This window comes from Ylistrum balloti, unplaced genomic scaffold (genome assembly GCF_031769215.1).
Source record: "Ylistrum balloti isolate Yb309-2 unplaced genomic scaffold, AGI_CSIRO_Ybal_v1 Utg370612, whole genome shotgun sequence".
NCBI lineage: Eukaryota > Metazoa > Mollusca > Bivalvia > Pectinida > Pectinidae > Ylistrum > Ylistrum balloti.
In genome coordinates this window covers 750,745-761,654 of record NW_026782376.1, presented here as the reverse complement: position 1 = coordinate 761,654, position 10,910 = coordinate 750,745, and positions in this window count along the sequence as shown.

Here is a 10,910-nt window from a genome sequence, read left to right as displayed (position 1 = left end):
CTCTAAATGAACGTAAAAATGACGTTTAACAATGTAAATAACCGTTGAAATAAGCAAGTTTGAATGCTGCAATGAACAAGTTTATTTTAAAAAAATCATTAAATAGCTGTCATATCCGGTGAAATTTGGAACTATAATTCTGCGCGGAGCAATTATTTTTGCTTAAGCTATCAGGCAAAATTCAGTATAACTTCAACGTCAGGTAAACACAGATTGAACAACAAAACTATTTAAGTTGCAATGGTCTGATTTTCAGTCAATGCTCCAGGATAAATCGAATACATGGCCAGTGTCTTAAAACGTAAGCTGCATTACAGCTTTCATTTTAAGACACTAACCATGTATTCTCTATGTACGTACCAACCACTTTGCACAAGTTCCTGGCGGAAGCAAGTTCAAAACCAAATGCACTTGCAGTTAAAATAACTTTGACGCGACGTCTTAATGAATATGACAATTTAGATCGTCTGCTTGTCGTCATTTCATGGAATTCATTGGTCCTTTGATATTTGATCGAAGTTCATTTGTTTCTTTGTTTGATGTCAGAAGCCATGATCACCTATATCTGGTCTTACCTAGGTATCCGTACCTAACATCCAGAATTTGGAGATTAGATGGATGGCACAGCAATAGAATTAAAAGAAAAACGGTCAAAAGCTAGAATTGTGCATCAATAGGCGACAGTGGTGTCCCTAAGTTTTTGTTTGAAACTGATTAGGGACTCTGAAGATCCTACGTCCAGAGCGGTATTGTTTACGGACAGAAGCTGTATTTATAGTTTCGGTTTGGAAATGTTGGTTTTGACAGTGGTGAGTAGAACGAGTGAAGACGACTTGAGGCTTCTTGTAAGAAAGTGGATCTATTGAAAGTTATCTATCTTGCATAGGATAGTTTGTTTGATGTGATTTCTACTTTTTTCGAGGGATTCAAGCACGCTTACCTCGGGTTTAGTGATGTCATAAGCTTAGAAGTTGTGCACACAATCCGATTCATATAACTAATATGTGGACAACAACATTATTCTTACTGGTGATATGGGGCAAAATGGGTCACGAGCTCCGGCCGATCTAGACGGCAGTTTCCTACCAAGACTTGTAGCTCCACATACAACTCTATGTAGAGATTGGGAAGATCGAATTGACAACAATTTCTCCCAGAGTGCAACGGGATATTAAACGTGCATTTCACTCATCATATCTCGGTTGAATTGTACCTTAGGGATAGCCATGCATTCTTGAAGCAATTCATCTGACACAAAGTTGTTGCTCCAACGGCCACCGTAGTTTCTGAAGCGGACAAAAGACGATTTTACTCTCGAGTTACCTTTGTGTGTAGGTGGTGGAAATATGTAGACAAATAACTTATGTTCCAATTCGTGATCAGGAGTTAGGATAGCGTTACAAACTTCACGACAAAGTGTTTTATTTAACAGTATAGGGTTTATTTACAAGTGTGCAGGTCATGATTGGTAGTAATCTCTGACCTAAAATTCAGCTTTTCCATCAGTTATCATTACTGTGAATTACACCGAAAAACGTTTTTAGTGAAATTATATATACATTCAAAACATTTTCATGACAACCTAGATCCGAAAATATGTTGCAGGATGTTTTGTTTGCTGTAACACTATAAGGCTTATCATCATCATCATGAACCTTTGATAATCATTTTTTGTTGTCATCTGGCAAAGGAAATAAGATAAAATTATTCGTCGTTCTGTCGATTCTCTTGGTTACACGACGAATAGAGTCATTGTTTCGCTCTTTGAGGCAACAGGAAGGAGGTAATTATAATAACAATGATACCAATTCAGACACTGCAGCACGTGACCATTGCAGCGTCATTAATATGTATGGTTCATAAAAGGCGGTTCATTCAACGAATACTGTGATTGTTCCATTTCGGTGATTTCAGAACGATCGTTTTCAAACAAAATTACATTTGGTATGGGACTGAACATGTGATGAGAGTGTGAATACGAGCATTGCATGGTCTTGTTATGGCATGTATGGTTTATATAAATGACAGTTCGTCGCAGACAAACAAGGAAGATGTTGTCACAAAAAGTCTGCAAAAAGTTGTCATTTACCATAGATACCATAAGATGCAGCCCAATGTTAGATAAGGTCAACATCTAAACAAATTACCTACAACTAAGCATAAATAAATACATGTACATGAAAAAGAATGCACGTGCATGTATGGAATTCTGGTACATGTACTTTGTTTCATATTTAAATGATACAATAAAAAAACAAGCATTGACAGCACAAAAACTCCTTGGTGGATAAACATATTAAAAAGAAACTTGTTTCATCCAGTGTTTTTTTTTCAGAAACCATTATCAGCTGTCAAGATATCCAAAGTGTGCAGGCATTAAGGGGTTGCATGTGGAATGGATCTAGAGATAATATATTTGTATATACCGTGGGTTGGTAATCTTTCTGATAGCTATTTTCACATCACATGTGGGAGATGACTATGGACGTCGCTGAACATCGAGGGAATTTTGAAGATATCATGACACAAGGCCTAAGATAGTCCTTCAATTTCCTGATTACGAGTGAACAAAAGCACCTATATGTCACTTAGTCTCACTAACTTCCCGTATCAGATGGGAATGGTCTCCCCACCACCTACTGGCCCCCCACCGACGGCCCCCATGCCACGGGCCAAGTGTCTCATTTCTAAAGTTGATACCATTGAACGGGTCATGCTGGAATTGAGTGATGATGCTAAACGTTTAAAAACCCGCATGGCGGATGTGGAAAAGTCCCAAGAATTTCTTAACGCAAAATTTCAGCAGAGTAATGTCGGAGGGGATCTAAGAGACTTGAAGTCCAGTACTGACCGTGCTGCGGACGACATTTCAGACCTGAAGTGTAGGTCGATGAGGGAAAATCTGTTGTATTTTGGGATGGAAGAACTAGAAACGGATTTCATCAAAGTAACGAACGAGCAGGGGAAGGAGAGAAGGGTACCCACGGAGGACATAATAGTAGGTGATATCCAACGTCTGGCTAGAGTCAAAATGGAAATTCAGGGACCAATTGGAATTGATAGGGCTCACAGGATAGGGCAGAAGAAGAACGGACACATCAGACCAATTGTGGTTAAGTTCCTTTAAAGATAAAGAGTAAATGAGGAGGAATTCCAAGAAACTTGAAGGGTCAGATATATATATATTTCGGAACAGTTCCCTAAGGAAATTCAGGAAATCAGAAGGAAATTGTGGCCAGTTTGTCAGAAGGCGCGCAAGGATAATAAATGGGCTGTTTTGTGAAGGACAAACTTTATATCAATGATAAGTTATATACCGGACCTATTCCGGACATCCCCCCGCACGGTTCAGGAAAACCGCCCCCCCCCCCCAACTCCCCACCCCCAATCGCGGGACGTCGACAGTCGACAGAGTGACCGACAACAGTCCAAGCCACGTTAGGACAGTGAGGAGAGTAGTAAGAAGTTTCTCAATTTACTGGCATGGAATATCAATGGCGGTGTTGAAAACAAATTAAAATCTAAAAATTTCTTAAATTTCATTAAAACTTACAGTATTGTCAGAATGCTGGATAGCAATTGACTTTCAGGTTGACATTGAAGGTTATTCTACACTAGTTATACTAAGAAAACTTTCACCACATTCACAAGGTGGTGGAATATTAGTTATGATTAACTCTAGTATAGCAAAATATGTATCAGTCTGTGAAATTAATTTTGATTCAGTTGTGTGGCTAAAAATTGATAAAAATCTGATTGATCATGATAAGGATGTGTATTTAGCATGTGTGTATATACCACCTGCTAGTTCTCAATTTTATAATATGTACAATTGTGATTTGTTCTTTGAACTGGAATATGGTATTAGCCATTACTCTACTACGGGTGACATTATGATGTTGGGAGACTATAACAGTCGTACCAGTAACTTGTGTGATTTTGTAAAAAAAATGATACTGTACATGACAGTGTTCAAAGTCGGCCTTCAGATATTTTTACATATAAAAGTGACGAATTGGTTTCAGAAAGAGTCAATTCTGATTCTGGGGTTAATCACTATGGTAACCGTCTTATTGATTTATGTAAAGCTTGTTGTTTACGTATTTTCAATGGAAGAGATAAAAATAATTTCTCCAATGACTTCACATATTGCGGTCATAATGGAGTTAGTGTTATTGACTATTTGATTTTGAGTCCATCTTTACTTTCATTAGTTTACCAGTTCCTTGTTGGTAATTTCAATGTATTATCTGACCACGCCCCCTTACACGTGCAACTGTTTACTCGGTTACCTGTATCAGAGACGTATATAACACAGTGTTATATATGTCTCTGCCTGTATTGAGTGATTTTGATGTAAGCAGGGCACACATGAACAATACAATACAATACAATACAATAACCTTTATTTTGTGTCGTATATGATAAAAAAAGTCAACATTAGCTCAGAGGAGCTATTATTACGACAAAACATATCAATATAAAAGAAAAAAAAACAAAATGTGAAACATACGTGTATGGACATAAAACATGCACAGAGTAGTAACTCGAGATGTTAATTACGGGATTTCCATTGATTAAAATGTACATAAAGACACAGCATATTTAAGTTATGAAAGCACTAATGGTTATAAATTAAAATGGCCCAGAGGTCTGGTAAGTTGGGCCAGTATAGTCCCCACAAACCAGGTCCCTAGTCCATAAAAAATATATAGAAACGAACAGTAAGAAATAAACATTGGCAACATAGACCAAATGACAAACACACACAGAAAGCAGATCAAGGTTTCATTTTGGCACAGATAGAACAGGAACATATCGGGCCATCCCAGGTGTGGATCAGCCTCCTGAATTCTGGGTAGTATTCACACTTCCGTAATTCATTCGGAAGGCTGTTCCACACCCGTGCTGCCTCAAAACTAAACGATTTCTGTCCATACTTGGTAGAATTTACATTTGGCACAGTGACTGTGTAGTCCTTCCTAAAATTATAAATAGACTCTTTAAATTTCACCAGATCTTGAATGTTTTCAGGGGACAATTTGTATAAAATTTTGTAAACTTCACAGCCCATGTCTTTAAGTCTCTTGATGTGTAAAAGAGTAGTTTTACTGTTTGTTAAAAGCTGAATAAAAGACGACTCATAATCACTTTCAACAAATCTTAGAGCACGCTGATGGATCTTTTCCATCTTTCGCACACTTTTCATACTTGTAAAATTCCAGACTAATGGGCAGAATTGGAAATTTGAAAATATAAAAGAATTACTCGGGAATACCGATTCAGGTAGTGAACAGTCTACCTACCGATGGAAAGAGGATGGTATGGAACATTTTTTATCGGAACTTGTAGCACATCGTAGGGATATTGATAAATCTGTTTGTTCCCCTAATGAGATTACTCAAAATAGCATAGACGATAATGTGAATAAGTTTACAGAAATCCTAACACAAGCCATGCACCCTTTTCTTGTTACAGGTAACACACGTGTGGTGTGTGATCGTGTAGGTGCAGTAGGGCGTGACAATGTAAACAAACAAGGAAGGTGTGTCGTAGGCACACTATTGCAGGAAGACAATCCATGGTTTGACCCCGAATTAAAAAATGTTTTGCATATGTATAAAAATGTTTTGAATGTATTCAATAGTTGTAAATCTAAAAAATAAATTATAAATTACTGGAGAAAAATAAGAAAAGAATGTATTTGAAATATGAAGGGAATATATTGGAGTATCTTAGAAAATATAATCCCAAGCAATTTTATAAGAAATTTGCTTCACCTAAGGCAGCTGGACCTCAGATGAGTATGGAAAATTTATATTTGCATTTTAAAAATTTGTCATCAGAGGCTGTTAACACTTCAGAGGCAGCAGTTAGTGGTGTAGATGTTAATGTTATTAATGATATTAATGATGACTCTATTCCAATTTATGATGAGTTAGATTGTCCAATTACATTGAATGAAATTTCTGCAGCTAATTGTAAACTGAAGCGTGGAAGTCTCATGGCCTAGATGTGATTTTAAATGAATGTCTCCTGGTGGGTAAAGATATACTTCGGCCAGCTTTTCATGTGTTATTTAATACAATTCTGAATTCGGGATTTTTTCCATCAGAATGGTCGCAGGCAGTGATTACTCCTGTACATAAGAAAGGTGTCAAGACTGACCCTGATAATTTCAGAGGGATTAGTTTATTAAGTTGCCTTGGAAAGTTATTTACATCTATATTGAGTATTAGGTTGGTTAAATGGTCAGAATCTTGTGAAATTATTACTGATGCGCAGTTTGGTTTTCGCTCAGGGCTTAGTACATTTGATACTGTATTTGCCTTACATTCTATAATAACAAAGTCTTTTAGTGAAAATAAACGCCTTTACTGCTGTGTTGTAGATTTTAGGAAGGCATTCGACTGTGTTGACCGGATAAATTTATGGTATAAACTATCTAAGTTAGGAATAAAGGGTAAACTTCTGTGTGTCATTAAGTCAATAAATAAAAATGTGAGGTCTTGTTTGAAATTTAATGGCCGCATATCAGATTTTTTTTGCTAATGACATCGGTTTGATGCAAGGGGAAATTTTGTCCCCAATTCTATTTTCTATGTTTGTAAATGATTTTGAATCTCATTTCATCTCAAATTGTAGTAACCAATATAACTTTGGTGAAGTAAGTCTTTTTCTTATGTTATATGCAGATGATTTAGTTCTGTTCTCTGAGACTGTTGAGGGTTTACAGGAACTACTAGACAATCTTGCTAGCTATACTGAGCAATGGAAGCTATCTGTTAATATAGATTAGACAAAAATTCTTGTTTTTCGAAACAGTGGGAAAATTCGCAACACTGAAGTTTGGTCATATAAAGGTAATCCAGTTGATTGTGTCGATCAGTTCTCGTACCTGGGTGTGTTATTCAAATACAATAACGAGTTTAATATTATTCAGAAACATTTATCTGAGCAAGATCTTAAAGCAATGTTTGCTTTGTTGTCGAAATGTTCTACTCGAAATCTTAACTGTACAACTATGTTAAGTTTTTTTGACACATATATAAGTAGCATATTGGTCTATGCATGTAAAATATGGGGATCCATAAAGGCACTAAATATAGAAAAAAATCACTTAAATTTTTGTAAGAAAGTTCTTAAAGTAAAAAAAACAACATGAAATGTTATGGTTTATTGTGAACTTGGGCGTCTGCCATTAGAGTACATGAGAAAATATAGAATTATCAAGTATTGGTTTAAGTTGCTTGATACCGAAAATTGTATTTTGAATTGTGCACATGAATTTTTACGAGATAGACCCACAGGTACCTGATTTAATTGGTTACATTATGTGAAAGATCAATTGTTTTTCTTAGGTTTTGGTGGTGTTTGGTTAGCCCAATCTCCATTCAATATTAATTTCATTTTACCTCTTATTCGTCAAAGAATTATTTATCAAGGCCAACAACACTTAAGAGGCCTGCTAGAAGCTTCATCCAAATGTTTCCTTTATAAACACCTTGTAGACAATTTATCCATACAGTTTTACTTAACAAGATATATTCCTAAGAAATTAAGAATAAATTTAACAAAATTACGTTTGTCTGCACATTCCTTAGCGATCGAGACAGACAGATACCGAAATATTGCTCGATCCCAGAGATATTGTATATCATGTAATTCAAATAATGAAGTTGAAGATGAGTATCATTTTGTTTTAATATGTCAGTCATATCGAAATTTAAGAACACTATATATAAAGAAATATTATTGGAAAATACCATCAATGTTTAAGTTTTCACAATTATTAAGTACTAGGAATACAAAAAGAACTATGTCAGCTTGGTAAATACATTGTTGAAGCTAACAAGTTGAGAAATGAATGTCTTCTTCTTTCATACTAATAATATACTACTCTCTCCACTGTAGCACTGTGCGTCGTGCCAATATGCATGATTTGTATGTATATGCATTGTACTGATGAGCCGGAAGGCCAAAAGTCAATAAAATGAAAAAAAAAAAGAAAAAAAAATTGAAATACAAACTTAAATACAAACAGAAGTACTAAGGGAGGTAACTCTTACTTAACAATATGCAGAAAAAGGTCGTTCTATTTCTCCGTGCATTACTGACTACATACTCGATATTCCAGGGGTTACGATTACTTTCGCTCTCTGCACCCCGGGAACATGTCATGGCAAAATTAAAAGTTCCATGCGCGACACCTTGTGAACAGGACAAAAAGAATAGTTTGATCCTTTGATGTACATCAAACGAATCTCGAGGTCGCATAAAGGTATATTGTAATTTGTAATGGCATTTAAGTTGCTTCTTTGTAATTTCAAAAGGAGCGTATCAGTCGGCGATTGGTCTGTTTTTTACTCCTGGAACCAATCAAATTATTTCGCTTTTGCCTTCAATTTTGCCATCACAGGAAGAGAATGTGACCGTAACCCATGGAGTATCGAGGATGGAAAGGTACATGTACATCACTTGCTGTCGCTAATTCTGCTAATATAATGAAATTATTTCTACAGTCCAATTTCCCACCATTCATTTCGCATGTTGCGTTTTGTGATTTTTATGTAAATTGTATTTTGCTTTTCGTAGTCTAACTCGGGGCATAACATTTTCGATCGCGGAATATTAAGTAAACAATGTCCTGAGAGGACGTATGTCTGATCAGAGACGTATGTATCACGTGTTATATATGTCTCTGGTCTGATGATGGAATTCCAGTTCATCATTCTTGCAAGAAATTGTCACTTGGTAAATTCTACATTGTGCTCGCCGGGTGCACACCACATCTCCACCGGTCTAAGGTCATTTAAAATTCTTCTCTTCCCGTGATAACGACCTAGTCACATACCGATTGAAACCGGAAACGTTTTACGAAATCAATGATGTAAAGGGGCGCCAGACCCAGTATTTTCAGAAGGTTTTGGAATAGGTGATGACTGACCCACCACCCCATCCCCAGACACACACACACCCTCCCCTCTCACACATCGTGCCACACAATAAAAATATCCCTAAGAACATTCACAAGCACCAGATAATTTTACATGTTCATCCATATGTCCCTTATCAATATTGTGTGGAAATCAGGGCAATTTTTTCTAGCAGAAACTGAGAAAATGGTGCTATAGCTGTATTTTCATGCATGACTTCGAGATTTGATTGTACTTACAAACAGAACTTTGTATAAATCTAAAGCTTTCCTGAAGATTTTTCTAGTGTTTGTTGTTAGTAATTTTAGGTCAACAGAATATTTCCCGCCAGAATGTCAAGCGGTCGGAAACCCTCTTACGCATGTGCAAAATTACAGGAAGTGGAAATCTGTCTGGCATGTCAGTCAGTTTACATTAGACATGATTGCTAGGGTAATCTTAAATTACGCCCAAACTTGGCATTTATGGTGAGGGTTTTCTGGGAGAGGATATACCGAAGCACTCACAAGGTTTGTAGTCAACACGAAATCGTACAGTTGAGAACGAGAGATAAATGTTTGATAAAAATGTCTGCCGAAATGTCAACACGTTAGGGTTCAGTGATTCACATCGACAAAATGACAAGTAAAACCTGTCCCTGTTATGTCACAGATACCTGACCAATTATATATTGATAATGTGATACGGGTTTGGGGTGTGGAAAGGAATTCAAATTATTTCAGTGATGTAAATGTTTCCTGTTATGTTTTATCACGCATAATCTGTACTGTAAATAAGTTGTACAGTGCTACAGTACACATAATTGTAAATTAAATGTTTAGAGTCAATGGCAGACCAGTCTCTCGATAGTGATATCAAGCACCATAATAAAAAGGTACATGTATTGTGGTATTAAAATCTGGTTTCATTTTCTGTTATCTTCTTCCTCGTTAGGACTTAAGAGAGCTCAAATGTCTTGGTTCTTTGTTATGTATCTTTAAAGAAAGAAGAGCTCCACTTCGTTTTGTATTGACTTATTCACAACATACCATTTATATACATATATAGATGCCATATCCTGTAGGAAATGAAAGGAAAAATCGGTCATACATGTTTGCCCCACTTCCTGTATATTTTTGTTATATGTATATATAAAATACCCCCTTAATCACTGTTTCCAACGTTAAAACATATTTTTTTCAAAAAACATGTTAGTGATGATATTATTTACATAATCAGTTAGTCAAAATGTTTGCAGATTTGTCACTACATATAGCTGCAATTATATATCTGAATTATTAACATAAATTACAGTCAAATTGTTTTCAAAGTCTTGGTACATGTTATGTTGATGCTGCAAATTTTTTTAATTTAATTTCACCCAGATATGAAAAGTATTAGAATGATCATTAAATGAGTCCAAGACTGGCTTTAATTTTGCCTTTCAGTTTGCAAGTATTACTATATGACTTACCAGTGTGGCATATTTAATCTGCCAGTTCAAACTTCAAATCTGACTCCATGCATGTGGCCATGTATTTATCCTGCAACTGGCACTGCCGTTGTCGGAACACATCTACCATATATATTTTGGTTGTATTTGTCATTGATGGAAAACAGCTGTATTTTAGGATGTTCATTAATTTTGACAGTACTTCTTCCTGATTTGCATAATCATTTCAGTCAAAGTATAAAAATAACTTTTTTAAGCTAACTGGTTTGTTGTTACAAAAAAACATTTTCCGGGAGTGTGGAACTATATTTCCAGAGGAGCAATTATATTGATGTGCCTCATCAGGCACGATTCAGCATAGCTTCAACGACAGGTGAACAAAGATTGCATAGCCTGTTGAAATTTCAGTAGTCTGAATTTGAAATAAGCAGGATAAATAGAATATATGGTCAGTGTCTTAAAATATAAGCTGTAGTTTACAAAGATGAAGAAAAACAGAAGTGGCGAGTAGATAACTTTATGCAATCATGAATAACATGTTC